This window comes from Alligator mississippiensis, chromosome 4 (assembly GCF_030867095.1).
Source record: "Alligator mississippiensis isolate rAllMis1 chromosome 4, rAllMis1, whole genome shotgun sequence".
Lineage (NCBI taxonomy): Eukaryota > Metazoa > Chordata > Crocodylia > Alligatoridae > Alligator > Alligator mississippiensis.
The window spans coordinates 83,333,550-83,347,555 of NC_081827.1; the positions used below are offsets into that span (position 1 = coordinate 83,333,550).

General features: G+C 40.4%; 1 protein-coding gene across 1 annotated transcript in view; it reads right to left on the minus strand.

The window, feature by feature from the left end:
- Positions 1-14,006, minus strand: part of MGAT4C (MGAT4 family member C) — a 753,010-nt gene that overhangs the window by 582,650 nt on the left and 156,354 nt on the right. Inside the window, exon 3 of the mRNA XM_059726138.1 lies at positions 7,454-7,516. The gene's annotated coding sequence lies outside the window, so the exon portion shown is untranslated. The remainder of the gene's footprint in view (positions 1-7,453; positions 7,517-14,006) is intronic.

Below are 14,006 nucleotides of genomic sequence, written 5' to 3' on the forward strand. Positions count from 1 at the left end.
ATTTTTCTATTGTTAGTTAGAAACTATAGACATTTTAATTTTAAATAATTCAGTGAATGCAAACTATTAAATAAATACCTGGTAAATAATTGTAAGCTTATTTGTATCATATGATGATGAGGAGAAGAAATACCTTAATTTATAAAAGTAACCCTTGATTGTTTTCTTTGTTTAAAGGCTACTAAAACATAACTTTTAAAACCAATAGTTCTGGTTTACTTGTATTCAAGATTTCTAAAATAACTTTCTGTGGGCCTCTCCACATACTTATGCTGACTTTTAATGGCTTGAAAATATGAAGTAATTCCAGTGGCCTGACTGAAAGTTAATGCTAGACCAGTGTTTTAAAAGGGTCAATGCGGAGACCTTACTAACTGTAAACTTGTCTGGCTAACATGAATTTTGTGTAAAATAATGGAGTGGATGAAATAGGATTAGATTAACAAAGAATGAAAAGAAAGTAAATATAATTAATGACAATCAATGTGGGTTTCTGTAAAGTAGATCTTAAGTAACTTTTTAATTGCATTACAAATTTTAAAAGCGAATAAAAGCTAATGGAGTTGATTTAATATATTTTTTATAAAAATGTGATTTATAATTTCTGGTCAGGCATTTCAATTAGTCTCACACAACATTTTAATTAAAAATCTAAAACCAAACAAACACGATGAACATACTTCAAACTGGGCTAACAGATCGGTATAAAAATATCCTAAATAGAAAACCATCATTCAGTAGATGTATTTTAATGGCTTTCAAGAATCTGTTATTTTTTTTAAGTGATTTAAAAATTACAGATGTCAGATTTGGGGATTAATATATATTGTTAGGGACAGATCACTATATGAAAACATCTGGATCTCTTAATAGGCTATGTGTGAGTAAATAACCTATATGTAATAAGGTCACATACTGAGTTATATCTAGACACTGTATGATAGGTAAAAATGTCCTCAGAGTGTTGTATCCAGTTTGGGTGTCCAGACTCAAAAAGGACTGAAGTATTGAAGAAGTACTGAAAAAGATTCAGGAAGTCTCACAGGAAAGTATCGGAAAATGTATTTTACCATAAAAGTCTGAAGACATTTGATCTCTTAATTTAATGAAAGTTAAGGAATAATATATATTAAGTGTATCACTCCCTGTCTAGGTAACATCATTTATTGGACCAACTATATAGGTGAGAGAGATTCTGGGAAAATTTGGAAGTACAAACTGCCCTTCCTCAGTTCTGGGAAGAAGATACAGTCTAAGCTAAATACTAAGAAGAACATTTACAACTAGCTCACTGCTTGAGTTGAGGGGTCCAATCCTATTTCCCTCCAGAGCCACCCCCATTCTTGGACTGCTGTCTGGCGACTCTCCATCTGAGCTTTAAAAAGGATTGGGTTTCCTGGAGCTCAGGTGGCACCTGACTGGCTGACAGCCTAGGAGGGGTGGGTGGGCTCCAGAGAAAAAAAGGGGATTGGGCATCTCAGAGCTAAAGCAATGAGCCAGACTGGGCAGCAGTCTGAGAAGCAGACCTGCAGCACTTGCTCTGCCCAATGTCCCTAGGGGGTGAGGCGATGTCCCCAGCGCAGTCACAGCCAGGCACCCCCACTTACCCTGACTGAAGAGATCAAACCAAATGATTACAACTGTCCCTTTTTACAATCTATGAAACTATTTAAACAGCTACGTCCTGTAGAAGAAAACAAACAAAAACACGATATGTAAAATATATATTAAAAATAAAAATAAATCTTTAAAATGATTCTTCAAAACATTCCCTATTTGTATATTAATATCAGATTATTTAACACAAAATGTTTTTGAACGATATTAGATAAAAGTACATCCAATCTATACGTCAACCTAAAATATTACCAATATCTACTTATCAATGGGGCTCAGACCACTAGCAATTCTATTAGGTAAGATTAACACTAAAACTTTTTTGTTTTAATACTATTTAATATTAAATTCATTCAAAGCACTCTCTCAGAAAAATACTAACAGAAGTCAGGAAATTTAAATCACAGACCAAGCAATGCCTATACTCAGATATAAAAAATGACATTTAAAAACAATTCTTTTAAATGTGTGTGACCACTACTGACAAAAAACACCACGGTGGTGAACATAGCATACTAAAAGAACTGTAAGATGTATTTAAACCTCATCTTCCCTTTCTGGCAGTTCACGTCATACTCTTGCATAATATTTAGATATATCAAACTGTTTTCAAAGAGCTTACTGCTTTTTAGCAGGGTGGGGGTGAGGGGGTTGTTGGTTTTATTTTTTTGCTGTTGTTGTTTCCAGTACCATAATGTTTTCAATAGGGAGGGAAGGACACACACAACCTCATCTGTAAGCTTGAGTTTTCAGGGTATGGCAAATATAAAAATCATACAGATATAGGGATGGAAGGCATTGTTATAATAGTCCAATCCCCTGACTGAGGCATGATCATCCCTATCAAAACCATCCCACATAAATCCATTGTCTAACCTTTTAGTACAACTACACAGTTAACCCTGAAACAACCACAAGCCATAATACCCTAGCCTGCTACATAAAGCAGGAGGACCACAGCAGTCAATGTCTTGCTACTGTAAAGGTTGTTAATATATGCTTAAGAGATCCCAAGAACAGATCCATAATCCCTGCTACAGAGGAAATAAAAAAAACTCAAAACAAACCCACTCCATACCAATCTGACCATGGGGTAAATTCCAGGTTTAAGTTCCAGCAGAGACACTGGCACATCCCAGTTGCAACTCCAGTCTTGGCTCCAGCCAACACCCAATGCCTCTGAGGGAAGCTTAAAAAACACCTTGACAGGTAGCAGTGTTGGGCTGGGGGTGTGAGGGCTGGGAGGAAATTACCAACAATGAGGTAACCAAAACCAATAAGCATGGGAAATATCCATAGTAGAGCATAGGCGTAGCTATGCCTAGATCATCCCTGACCAGTGGCTGTTCAACCACCTCTAGTGATGGAGAGTCCACAAATTCCCTAGGCAGTCTGTTCCACTGCCTCATTGTTTTAACAGTGAAGAATTTTTCCTGATACCCAGTCTAAACCTACTTTGCTGCAACTTCAAGCCATTGGTCCCTGTCCTACCTTCTACTCATGTTTCAAGAGACCAAACATTAAACTTTCACATTGTAATTTTTTCAGTTCCTGTTAGCACAGAACTGTTTTAAGGACTGATAAGAATTCTAGAAAATGTAAGAGAAAAATTAACTTGTAGTAAGTTTACACAGCTTACTTCACAAACTTATGAAATTAGGGAGAAATGCATCCTTAAGCAAGCACTTTATAACCATCCTCTAGAACTCTATAGCAAAGGAAATATAGGCTGATGACTGTAAGTGAGGTCTTCAAAGATAGATCCTTGTTTTCTTCCAGTTTATTAAAGTGAGGATCCTTGTTTTCTTCCAGTTTATTGAAAAGGTAGGGTGAAATTTGAAAATATTTTCTTGCCAGTTATTTTAGAAAACAATATTTTATGAAAAAAAACACATACTTTCTGTACTTACATATAAGAATGTGATAAACTGAATAAATCCTCTATGCAAATGTTTCATAACATATACATGTATATACATTCAGATTCAAATACAAAAGCATAGGCACCATCTTATGTAGAACAATAGTGACTGAAGTGTAAATCTTATTTGACAGGAGTCAGATCATTTGTGTGAAGTAGGTTGGCAGTCTCATTTCCAGTGATCAACATATAAAAATCCCATTCATCTTAAAGAACTCACAGTAGCTTTCCTAACTGCTTGAGATAAAGATGAGGTTACTCTTTAACAATTAATAATATTATAACTGGATGATTCTGTACCATATATAAGGTGGCTCTTTTGCCAAGGGATCTGTCTGAAAAACAGAACCTATCTTAAGAAAAGAAAGTTAAATCCTAACAGTCACCTGTTTCCTTGATATGTATTTAAGCTAGAACACAAAACCAGTAGTTTCATGACTCCAGCCTGTTGACCTTGGAAGAACACTGAAACAATTGTGAACAGGGACTAAAGAGAACAGCTGACCCAAAGACACACAGGAGGACCCAGGCTTAGTTGGGAGACTGAGCTGCTTTTGTTTCTGTAATTTAAAGGATAATCTTAACTCACTTGTAGTGAAATGAATGATTAGACAAGACTGAAAGGAATCTGTGTGTGCATATAAGTGTAGGGTGTTTAAATGCTTAGTTCTAAGTAAAAAGTCAGTCAGCAACACTGAAGTCCTTGATTTCAGGAAAGCCGACTTTGACAAGCTCAGGGACCATGACCCCAGGGGGAGGGGAGTCCAGGAAAAGTGGTTGTTCCTCAAGGGAGCAATTCTCGATGCACAAGCTAATTCTATTCCATCTTGGAGGCAAGGCAGCAGAAGGGCACAGCAGCCCCCCTGGCTCTCCAAGGATCTAGCAGACCTCCTGAGGCTAAAAAGAAAGGCCTAAAAAGGATGGAGGATGGAATTCACCTCCAAGGAGGGATATTCTGCACTGGTCCAGTCCTGCAGGGAGCAAACCAGGAAAGCCAAGGTTGCATCTTAACTCTAACTAGCTTCAAGCATCAAGGACAATAAAAAGTCCTTTTTTAGATATGTGGGGAGCTGGAGGAAAAGCAAGGGCAACATTGGACCACTGCTGAACCTGATGGGACAACTTACAACTAACGCCTAGGAAAAAGCCACCCTATTAAATGGGTACTTTGCATCGGTCTGTCATCAGTCCCATGGGATGCCCATGCCCTCTATGGGACAGGGAGGTCCAGGTGAGGGAGATTCCCTGCCCTCCATCAATGCGGAACTTGTAAAGGAACACCCTGACAGGCTGGATACCTTCAAGTCAGCTGGCCCTGACAATCTACACCCCAGGGTAAAGGAGCTGCCGAGCATCATGGCCCAGTCTCTGGCATGGATCTTTGAGAACTCCTGCTGCTCTGGTGAAGTGCCTGAAGACTGGAAGAAGGCCAATGTGGTGCCTATCTTCAAGAAAGGGAGGAAAGTGGGTCCAGCAAACTATAGGCCCATCAGCCTGACCTGTATTCTGGGGAAGATCTTAGAAAAGTTTATTAAATAGGCCATCCTTAATGGACTGGCTGACTCCAACATCCTGAGGAATAGCCAGCATGGGTTTGTAGTGGGTAGGTCTTGCTTGACCAATATCATTTCCTTTTATGACCAGTTGACCTATCACCTGGACAAGGGAGAAGAGATTGATGTCATATATCTTGACTTCAAAAAAGCCTTCGATCTGGTATCCCATGATCACTTATTGGCAAAACTGGCCAATTGTTGCCTTGGGTCCACCACAATCCCCTGGCTGGAAAATTGGCTCTGTGGTCGGACCCAGAGGGTGGTAATTGACGGAAGTCAATCATTGTGGTGCCCTGTGACCAGTGGGGTCCCCCAAGGCTCTGTCCTTGGACACATATTGCTCAACATCTTCATTAATGATGTGGACATTGGAGTCAGAAGTGGACTGGCCGAGTTTGCCGATGACACCAAACACTGGGGCAAAGCATCCACACCTGAAGACAGGGGGGCGATACAGGCTGACCTGGACAAGCTCAGCAAATGGGCAGACAAGAACCTGATGGTGTTTAACACTGAAAAAATGCAAGGTTCTCCACCTTGGGAGGAAAAATCTGCAGTATCCTTATAGGCTCGGCAGTGCTATGCTGGCTAGTACTACAGAAGAAAGAGACTTGGGGGTCATCATTGACCACAAGATGAACATGAGCCTGCAATGTGATTCTGGCTTGCATCTATAGATGCTTCTCAAGCATATCCCGGGACATTGTTCTCCCCTTGTGCTCGGCTTTGGTGAGGCCGCAGCTGGAATACTGCATCCAGTTTTGGGCCCCCACAATTCAAAAAGGATGTAGAGAAGCTTGAGAGAGTCCAGAGAAGAGCCACGCACATGATCAGAGGTCAGGAAAACAGACTTTACGATGACAGGCTGAGAGCCATGGGGCTCTTTAGCCTGGAAAAGCTCAGGCTCAGGGGTGATCTGATGGCCACCTATAAGTTTATCAGGGGTTACCATCTGGGAGAATGTTTGTTCACCAGAGCACCCCAAGGGATGACGAGGTCAAACAGTTATAAACTACTGCAAGACCATTTCAGGCTGGACATAAGGAAGAATTTCTTTACTGTCCGAGCCCCCAAGGTCTGGAATAGCCTGCCATCGGAGGTGGTTCAAGCACCTACATTGAACACCTTCAAGAGAAAATTGGATGCTTATCTTGCTGGGATCCTATGACCCCAGCTGACTTCCTGGCCTTTGGGCAGGGGGCTGGACTCGATGATCTTCTGAGGTCCCTTCCAGCCCTAATACCTATGAAATCTATGAAAAAAACAATGATACTTTGCTTTAAGTAAGTGGGTTGTTAACCAATATCATAGGTCACAGGTTTCTAAAATGCAACTGGTCCCATCAGTCCAAAATGGGACCAAACCTATTACCTAGACAAAGTGCACCAAAATGCTTTAACACATTCATTGCTGAATTAAATTTGTGCTGTAATCCTACTGTTGATGAGGTAACTCCTGGGCTCTTTCTGTATGAATGTATACACCTGAACTATAAGTCATTGTTTCAATTCTTTCTTGAAACTGTTCAGTTAGCCATGTCATTTGGAAGATTATCTTTAAGGTTAAATGCATTTCTTTCAACACTGTCTCCTATAAACTAGAATCTCATGTCCAACCAACAATCCTTTCTAATTGTCATGGATTTTCAAAGCTACATGTGGATGCCAGTTATATCTGCAATACATATATGTATTCCCCATACTATATTACAGTTTCACCTTCTCCCCTAAGGTATTTTAAAACTAGATATATGAAAAATGTAAAAGAACATATTTCAAAATCTCTTCATGCACTGCGTTTATTATATACCAACAATAATATCAAATAATAATCATGCCTGCAAAGTTTGTTATGGATATTACTACCCACCAGATAACTGTTTAAGACATTGTTTTCAAAAAGGAGTGTTTCAAGGTACTCATTTAATTTATTAGTAGACATATGCCAGTTATTAACATTATTTGGAATTAGACCCTAAAATATTTTAATGAATAATTTAAAAAAAAAGTTCAGTTTGTCTGTGTTTTAGGAAATTGATGTCTGAGCAACTTGCACATTCTTTTTTGTTTTAAGAAGCAACCATGTATTTTTGTATCAGACAGCAAATTCCATTCTAAATGTTGAATCTTTGCTGCCTTTTACCTTTATACTGAGCTGAAATCCACAGAACATAAAATATATATATTTGAAACTCACAGAGGGGGACACAATGGAGGCTTGTTAAACTGATGATAGTCCATTTAATTGAAACACACTTGGGCAAAGAGCTCACTACTTCTCCCAGGAAATAGCTTTTCAATTCAACTTCGGGTAAGAGAGGTTAAATAGTAGAGTTCACGTGGTAGAAGACTTTGATTACCTGATGAGGGCCGCTGATCAGAGGGTCATTGACAAAGGGTCAAAGGTATGCACTTCTCACCATCTGTTTGAAATAAAGTAGAGATCAGAGAAATGCTATGTTCTAGAAGAGAAACCACATGAGAATGGTACAAGGGAGGAACACTGGGTATGCTTTTATATCAGAGGCATCCTTTTCAACTTCGAGACTAGCCAAGACTAATGGAAAATGATTACAGAAGAGAAAGATACACTCCATAGTTCAGAGGAAAAATAAGAAAGAAGAATCCTAGACTACTTTGAGGGTTTCCTTGGAGGCATAATATTCAAGAGTAGTGACTAAATGAAGTTTAAAATGTATGTGGCATGTATATTTAGATTTATTTGCCTTGTAATACCTAATAAAAGTGTGTTTGAATAAAAAGGGGTTTTGTACCTTTATGAAATCTGTGGGTATGTCTACACTCATGGTTAGGGTGACTTCTACTAGCTATAGTCCTATGACCTATGCCCATCCCTTCCCCTCAAATCAATTTATCTTATAGCCTGTGCCAAAGAAGAATTTTGCCTGCATCTGGGCAGCCCTTTTGAGAGTCAGCTTGTAGACTAAATATATCTCCATGTAGACAGCAAACAGAGAACCTGGCTTAAAAAGTGCCAGAAACCAGAAGGGAATTGTGGAACTGTAGGAATCCTTGTGTTAGACTGCTTGGGTTTGCATGTCTGGGTGCATTCCCACTATTTTGCAAAAAAGGGGCAGGTTAATATGCTAGTAGTGTCATACATAACTGAAAGGATTCACAAAAACATGTGCTCTTTTTATACATCTTATTTAGCTAGTCTTTAAACATGCATCAGTCAGAAATCGTGACTTCAGACTAACACAGCTAAGTACCCCTCTCATAACTGAAAGTTCAGCTGAGCATCCAGGGTTGCACTGGACTGTTGTTAAGAGTTGAGCTAATGGGTTTACACTATACATAGTTGCTGGATGTTGGCTTTAGTACAATCTTAGGTGCAAAGTAGAGATAAAGTGGGTGTCTATTTGTTTCCATTATCCCATGTCGCAGAAGAGCTGAACTATAAATTCAGAGTACCTACAAGGTTGCAGGTCTGGAACAGGGTGTGTTCAAGTTACCAGAGTCAAAAGGTCAGACACACTCATCATATAGCTTAAAAAAACCTGTACCATGGGGTCCCATTTCCATGAAATGGTAAGTGACTGTGTCCCCAAGTGACATGCCAGAATAGTCAAGTAAAGAAGAAATGACTATTGCAAGTTAATCAGACTGAAGGAAGCTTAAGAGCACTTAAATCAGCATGGTAGGACTTAAATACAGCAGACAGGAGAGTGTTTAGTTGGGAGATCTCTATCATTGCTGTGTGACTAAAATTTCTATATTTCACTTAGCTCATTGTTTTTCCTTATTGCTATCATTTTCCAGTAAACCTAAAACTGAAAAGTAAAAATCTACAAATTGTACACAAAGTATAATACATGTGGATATTTACACTATGAATTTGCTATATATGTGGAAATCACTTATTTTTTTCAGTTTATTGGGGATTCGAGTGATTGTTACTATATTTTCTCACATATAACACACCCCTGAATATAATTCACACCTTGTTTTTGAATAGCAGACTGAAGAAAAAAAGATTGTTTCAGTTATGGCTGCATAGATTAGCAACAGAGCCAGATCATTATGTCACTCACCCCCCCTGAAACCCTAGTTATTGCTTAATACTGGTCTTCATGAGTGGATCTATAATTTTTCAAAAAGCTAAAGAGTTTACAAGTTTGCAAAATCGGAGGACGTAGACCAGGAGCTGCTAGCAAACAACAATATTGCCCTAAGAAAGGTTAGTTTGATTAGGGAAACATCAAGAACTTTTAAAAAGAGAAATGATTATTAACACCTCTAGAGTAAAAAACAATGAGCCAATTAGACAACTGACCCCCTGAACTTCCTGAATACTAATACAACAGCTGCTGCACTATAGACCAGGAATTAAAGCAGGGTGCTTCTATTCTAGGCAGAAAATCAGCTTCCTGCTTCATGCATAAACTCAAATTTTGTGGGGGGCTGATCTGGGTGGAAAATGTAAAATGTTCAGGGTGAATGCAAGAAAATATGGTATTTTAAGTCAGTGCTAATTATTAAACATTTTACAAGAGGTCTATAATGGGGGTGGGGAGAATGAAAAAAAAAAAACCTCTAACATATTTCTTTATTTTGTTTTTAAACCACCCAGCTGCAAAATTTAAAGCAAATCATACTGACATTTAAATTGCATGAAATCACTGTCTGGAGTATCAGCCTGTCTAACTTTCTCTGGAGAAAGCATTTTTTGTTCATTTCTTCTACTTCGTTAATGAATCTGTGTAACCATAAGAAAACCAAAATGATGTAAGAGCCAGTTTCATTGTACAGCATTGATATGTCTGCACAGGGACCTTACTGGTAAGATCAAGTATGTTTTGCTTCTTAGCACAACATAGTAATGACTTAGTATTGCTTAGATTTAGAATAACTGTATCTTATTTTCCATGATGGGGGGAAACTAGAAATTATGTTTGAAATGCAAGGATCAGAAACCACTGAATTTTCATCCTGGATTAAAAAGGGGCTACACATCTTTAGTGCTGGTCTATCAGAGTACTAAGGGCCTTATTACACATTAATTTTAAGTGGCTTCTGGAGCTCCAAATCCTTAGACTGCCCAGACATTAGTACCTGAAACCAGTTTTAAGCACATTTTATATGGCTTAAAATTATGCCAGTTCAGGGTAGGTTTATCTCTGATTCTTGTTACCTAGCTAGTGTTCCATTAATGTGTGGCCACTCCTCACAGATAAGTCACCCAGATTGCAGTCCTCCAGCCTCCCAGGATTCGGTGTTCCCTTCCCCACCCCTCTTTTCTGTGTGTACAAACTTTCTACCCCCTGTACTCTACTGCCTAGGGGGGTTCATGCACCAAGCAAACTCCGTCTTCTGCTCCCAAGGGAATGGCCTTCCCATCCTGGAGTGCAACCCTGTGCAAACAGCTTGCAGAGCCAGTTAGCCAGGTCACACAACCAGGTCGGGAATGGGGTCTAGGAAAGGCAGGGGGTGGGACAAAATAGGGAGCAAGATTGGGTCCTTATGAGCTGCGGCAAGGGCAGTAGTTCCCTCAAAAGTAACTTCTCTCATTGCTTCTATCTTTCAGCCACCCTGAGGAGCGTAACCAGCAGCCCCCATACACCAATCCCAATTTATTAAAACATGATACAATCTTGAATTTACCTCTTTATTTATTTTACTTCTTTTTATTTCATCCTTTGGTGGCTGACTTCCTTTATTTCACCACCCATCTACCATCCCTGTTTCTTTTCCACATCCCATTTCATTACCCCCATGCCATTAACCCTCCATCTCTTCAAACCTAACTCTCACACCCCCCTTGCCCCACCTAGGGCACAGATAGAAGCCTGGCCTTCCTCACCGGCCTAGTGGCAACTCATAGCTCTTACCTGTCAGCTCTGGCACAGTACTCAGCCTGTCTGACTCATGAAGGACTCTCTCTCTTCCCCCCCTGTCCTGCTTTCTGCCTGAACCAGCACTGACTAGAAGAAGGACTTACAAAAGGCAATGAAGATGCAGTGAGAGATGCATCTAAACCCCTTCAGATATGGGTGGCAGGATTACGGCAATTCCCCTAGTCCCATTTGCATCAGAGATGGGAAAAGGAGGCATTTCCATTACCACCAGAATGGAGAACAAAGATTCCAAGGCATGGCCCACACTGAACTCTGGGACCAGAAAAGCAGGGGAGCACTGCATGATGGGAGATCCCTGCTCCAAATGCTAATCAACCCACATCTGTACACACACAGCTCAGCATTTATCAGATGAATTCTAGTGCTGACTCCTTTATTGGTAACTAAAACACTGAATTTGCCTGTTTGCACTGTGAGATCCCTCAGGGTAGTGTTGCCCATAGCCAGGGACAATCAGCTCCTATTGTCCACCATAACAAAACAACCCTGGTATACTCCCTTCAGCCATTATTTACCCATAAACAAACAGTGTTCTCCCTTGAACCAGTCTTATTTACCTAAAAAATCCCTACCCAAGCTCAAGTTTCTGTTCTGGTGCTTGGATCCAAAAGCTACACCCATTCCTCTGGGACTTGACCTCTTTTCCTGCCTGGAATACCTTCACTGATTGTACTGGGGGGCTCTGCCTGTCTCAAGCACACTGGACGGTAAGCTGAGCAGCAAACACCTGGGAATCTCGACTGGTTCAAGCTTCGCTGAGTGGTGAGTCTCTCTCTCTCTCTCTCTCTCTCTCTCTCTCTGTGCCCACTTTCTACACCTCAGGCTTGGTTTAATCCCTCTCTCTCTTACTCCAGGAACAGCTTTCTACACCTGACTTTTCCTTATCAGCCAGACTGGAGCTAGATTTCCCAAAATACCCAATTGAAACTGTGTAATATTGCAACTGTTTTGTTTGTTTTTCCTTGTATGGCTATTACTACTAGTGTCATTATAAGTTTCGTATACTTGGCAATAAAATAACTTTTATTGTCAAGCTGGTTGCCATACTCTTCTGAATCTCATTTACTCTTCCTTTCTGAACATCACTTACTCTCCTCAACCTCCCCATTTGCTCTGCAGCAACACTTCTTTTACCTAATCCAAAGATCCCTGTAAAGCCCCCAGATTCTGCAGGGTCTGTTCATCAAGGGAGTTACTACCAGGACAATTGGAACAAGAGATTGGGAAGTGCTGAGTCCGTGGCATATGAGGGTGTCAGCCTATAAATGCTGAGTAACTCAGCCTGCTCAGACTTGCTCTGTTAACTTGTGTGTGTACATTGTGTCTGAGTTAATTCTGTTGCCCTGCTGAACTAAGGTCTGTGCTGAGTCTGGGGCACATGAGCGTGTCAGCCTGGAAATGCTGAGTAACCCTGGCTGCTCAGATGTGCTGCTAGCTTGTGTGCATGTATCTGACTGCATTTTAATGTTGCCATGCTGAACTAAGTTCTGTGCTGAGTCTAGCATATAAGGGTGCCAGCTTGGAAATGCTGATTGACCCGGCCAGCTCAGACACGTTCTGTTCCTGTGCCAAGTCTGTGGCATATGAGGGTGTTAGCTTGGAACTGCTGAGTAACCCTGCCTGCTCAGACATGCCCTGTTAATTTATGTGTAAATGCGCGCACGTGTGTGTGTGTGTGTGTGTGTGTGTTTGATTGATTCAGTGGCTGTAGGAACCCAGTCCCATTGAAACTAAACCCTGCAAGGTAGCTCCATTGGGGGTGAAGACTTGCAGAAGGAAGAGATAAGCTCCATATAGAAACACAAGCCTCACAAGCAGTACATTGATAGAATTACCGAGACCCCAGAAATGTAACTCTAATAAATGAGCGGACGGGCAAATCTGGTAACAGCTCAGTCCAGTCCCTGCTTGTCAGCCCTCTACTGACAAGTCACAACTATGCAGGTTTGAGACAGAAAAAGTCTTTAACCTTGAGGTGCGACGGCTTCAAATTTGAGCTAGCACTAATACTAATCATCATTTGCTCAGTCCAGAGGACAACACATACCTAGGCCCTAGGTCACATTTAATTAAAGTATGTGCTTAAGTGTTCTGCTGGATTTGGATCTATATTCTCAAAGCCATATCAAATTCCTTTACTCTAAGTAACTTTATAACATGTACCTAGACATAACAGTTTTGTATTAAAAGAAGGGTTAATGATTATGTACCATATGTAGTGCACTGGCACAATTCAGTGTTGTTCAGTCTGATCCTATCATTTAGCTACAATTACAAAAATTAGGAAAGAATAACTTTTTTTTTAATTCTATGAATAACAGGGTTGACCAAGGTATAGCCAGTCAGACCTACTGGTTCACAGTAGGACCAGACTCAGAGGTTTACCAGAATGCAAGTATCCAAGGTCAAAGTCAGGTATTAGCCCAGTTTCCAAGGGACACCTGGAAACTGGAATGAGGATCAAGATAAAATTGTGGTCAGAGCAAGCACTAGATCAAGGGCAGGAGGTCCAAGGCAAGAACAAGAGTAATCAGGGTCAAGCAGGATGTTCAAAGACAGTGACACCCAACAATGCTGTGGCTGAGATTAGGCCCTGAGGAAAGTAGTAGGGTTTATAGCCCTTCAATCAGGGCCTTGTGGCTCCTACTGGTCCATTCAGGTCAGCTGGTCCCCCAGTGTCAACTTTATGGTAGTTGAGAAAAGTCAGTACTCAGCCACTTATCTGCAAACTAAAAAGGAACAGGGATATTACCTCAAAAGGCTTAAATGGGAAAAAAATAGTTGTAGATATTAGGGTGGGATCTTGGGGAACATTGAATTTGCAGCTGAATACAAAGCTATAACCTGTGGCCTAGCAAAGCTGCTAACCACAAGCAGAATGATATATTAAAAGTAACATTGCAAGGTGCTTAGGCAAGCATTTTCCTAACAACATAGCACTGTTATAAGCTATACAGCTCATTGTATAAGGAGAACAGGATGCAGACTGCTGGTTATCATTAGAGATAAAGCAGAAGCAAGACCTTGGAGATGG